A 3,773-nucleotide genomic window follows, 5' to 3' on the forward strand; every position below is an offset into this window, starting at 1 on the left:
GAGTTTTTCTAGAACAGGAAGATGTTAAAGAAATGGAATACAGCAGTCTTAACCTTGATCCCCAATACTGCGGTACCCAAGAAAGTACAAGATTTTAGACCAATTTCCTGCTGCAATGTGATTTATAAAATAATTTCAAAAATCATTTCTAAACGATTTAAAAATGTCATACGAAAAAATATAAATCTTAACCAATCTGCATTCATCCCCGGTAGGACAATCTCTCATAATATTCTTCTCATGCAGAGCCTTTTAAAAGGCTACGGGAATAAAAAAATATCCCCGAGAGTGGCTTTCAAAATAGATATCAAGAAAGCTTTCGACTATGTTAGATGGGAAGCCATTCGAGACTTTCTGGTTGTTTCTGCTTTTCCTATGATGTTTATTGATTGGATTATGTAGTGCGTTTCATTATTTTGCTTTGTTGTTAGTGTCAATGGAGTCCATGGAGGCTATTTCAATGGTGAAAACGGGGTAAGGCAAGGGGACCACCTCTCTTTTTACCTTTTCGTAGCTATCATGGCGATCTTTGAGAGCATTTTCGCGATGTTCTGAAAGAATCGTCCATACATCTTTCACCCATTCTGTGAGGTAGATGAGGTAACCCATTTATGTTTTGTTGACGATTTGTTCATTCTAGCGCACGCAGACATTGATTCCATTAAAACTATTAGGGCTGCGCTAACGTTCTTTTCTGAGGTTACAAGTTTAACTATTAATGAAAGAAAAAGTGTGGCATTTTATGGAGGCGTAAATGACGAAACAAAGCAGGACATCTTCAACATCATGGGCATCAAGGAATGAAGTTTTCCCGTAAGGTACTTAGGAATTCCGTTAACCGCGAAGCAGATCGAGATCTCACACTGCAATTCGCTGATTGAAAAGGTAAAAAACACGATATCTGGCTGGGTAGTGAAAAACTTTCTTATGCAGGGAGGATCGAACTTATCAAAACAGTGGTCATGGGCATAGTTGGCTATTGGGCACATCAAATGGTCATTCCGAAGAAGATAATGAAGGAACTCGATACACTGATGAGGAACTTTATTTGGGGCAGTAGCGGAAGAGGAGGAAAAAAAGTCAAATGGATCGCTCTCTACAAACCGAAGGACGAGGGATGCATCGGGTTGAAGAACTGTATCGAGTGGAACAAGGCTCTCACCTTCAAGCATCTATGGGCTTTAGAGCGCAATTAGGAGTCACTATGAATTAAATGGGTGAATACGAGGTTTATGAAATATGAAACCAGCATCTGGACCTGCAAAATTCATGAAGGTATGAGCTGGTCTCTAAAAAATATTCTTAAACTAAGAAGCGATATTGCAGAACTTTATGACATCCGACTAGGGGATGGGAAAGGCACTCTATTCTGGCATGACCCTTGGTTCGAAAACCAGCCTATCATCCACAAGGAGAAGTTTCAAAACACCCGCATCAGAAGGGACTGCACAGAAGCGAAAATCAGAGACATTAAAGACGGAAATTGGGACTCACTACTGAGAATAAATCCAGAAGGATAGATGATACTTGATCATATAAGTAACATACAACTACACGACAGACCGGATATTCATGAATAGAAAGCTGAGGACAATGGGAAGCTGGTATCGAAGAAAATATGGGAGGTAACCCGGGAAAAAACATAGAAAGTAGAATGGGGTCATCTTGTATGGTCAACAAAGATTATCCCTAGACATCAGTTCATCATATGGCTCGCCTTCTGGGAAAGATTCAACACTCGTGATCGTATCAGCAAGTATATGAGCATCCCGGACACCATAGATCACCTATTCGGGAGCTATTGTATTGCTTTAGAGCTTTGGGACAGATTCTATAAAAGCCTGGAGCTGATCAGTTTCCCGAGCGAATGAAATGAAATCAAAGATGCAACACTACTCAAAGCCAAGGGAAATAGATTTGCAACAAACGTGTTCAAGTGTGGCTTTGGAGCAGTGGTGTATAACATTTGTCAAGAACGGAATGCAAGTGTATATGACAGAATCCGCAGGAGCGTTGAAGAGTTATGGAAAGATATTGTATCGGATTACAGCGCCCTCGCGGGAATGTGGACAAGAATTCCAAGTACGGAGCAGAACTGGAATATTTGTAGAAACTGGAATTTACCGTTTTTAAACTCACTAGAATTGAAAGCATTGTAATCAGATAATTCATTTATGTTTTTAGCTTTTTAACTTTTACTCAGAATGTTACGACTTCAAAATAATTCTACCTGTCCAGAATGATCTCTTAAACTCGTGGTTTCTTTTTCCCATTTTTGAGAATTTTTAATGAAATGACACTAATTGGTTTTAAAAAAAAAACGAAACGAAACAATCTCTAAAAATTCTTAAAATTTAACTAGCTCATTAGCTTAGCATTAAAGTTTATAATATAAAAATAATATTGTTGAGAATATTAAAATATTCGTCCAATGATAAACCTAATAAATAGCTAGACATTACATATGTTTGTTTGGATCACTTTATTATTATGTATAAACATTGGATGGTAAGGATCATTTAAATAATTTTTAAATATCCCAATCACTATTTTCTTCAAGTTAATCAATTTACAAAATCATAAAATTCTTCATAACAAAAATTGTATCAAAATAAAAAAAAAGTTTTGAATAGGAGTGGAGGGACATAAGTGGGGAGTAAGGCTAGTTGTTCTTATTTAAAATATAAAAAATTAGACCAAAATTTAATCTAGTATTATTTATAAAATCATAACTCAATAAATAAAAATATTTTTAATAAAAATCAAACCAAAATAAAATAACTCATTTAACACTTTAATTACTTAAACTATTGTAATAACTTCTAATTTATATTTAAATAACCCAAATCAGAATTAAGTACAAATATATATATATATATATATATATAATGATGCTTAATTTTCAAAGTATTCAGATTGCCGGGTCGAGAGCTGTGGTTAATTTGAATATATATGAGAATAAATTGATATTTGGGTCGGATTATGGGTTGACCCGCGCATAAACTTAAAACGGTTAAAAATAAAATAAAAAATGCTATAGGTATGTTTCGAACTTGTAACCTAACAAAAACAAGTACAATATTTTAAACAACTAGGCTAATAAGACTTTATATTTTAAATTCAACACCAAATTTGATGAACGCGTGACGTTTTAAAAATATAAGTTCAACTTTTTAACCAACTAATATATATATACAAGATGGAATTAGTGGTTAGTTTGGCGAGCATTTGAAAGTCTGAGGTCACGAGATGGAAGTTGGGTGGTAGGTGATTTGTCGAGTGTGAGGATAAAATTAGTGGTTGGTTTGGCGAGCATTTGAAAATGTGAATGTCGGGTGGTGGTTAGTGGTTGTTTTGACGTTGGATAAGAGGTCTGTGATCAATTGAGATTGGTTGTTGATTTGTTAAAGTGAGAGTAAAAAAGAGGTTGACTAAGATTGGTAAGAGGTTTGTCAAGGAATAAAGACATATGAAAAGTGTAAGTTACAAGATTATGGTTAGTGGGTGGTTTGTCGAGAGTATAAAGAGACATGTGAAAAAGTTTGAGTCACAAGATGAGGGTCAATTGGAGTGTTAGTGGTTGAGTTTGCCGAGATATAAGAGGTGTGTTATTAATTGAAGTTGACTAAGATTGATAGATGGTTTGCCGATGAGATAAAAAATGTATATGAAAAAGTGTGAGTCACAATATAATAGTCAATTGAGGGGTTACGTGGGTATCAAACGAATAAAATATATGTTAATATTAAGTTTAAGATTAAACTTAATTTTTA

Source organism: Impatiens glandulifera, chromosome 8 (assembly GCF_907164915.1).
Source record: "Impatiens glandulifera chromosome 8, dImpGla2.1, whole genome shotgun sequence".
Classification (NCBI taxonomy): domain Eukaryota; kingdom Viridiplantae; phylum Streptophyta; class Magnoliopsida; order Ericales; family Balsaminaceae; genus Impatiens; species Impatiens glandulifera.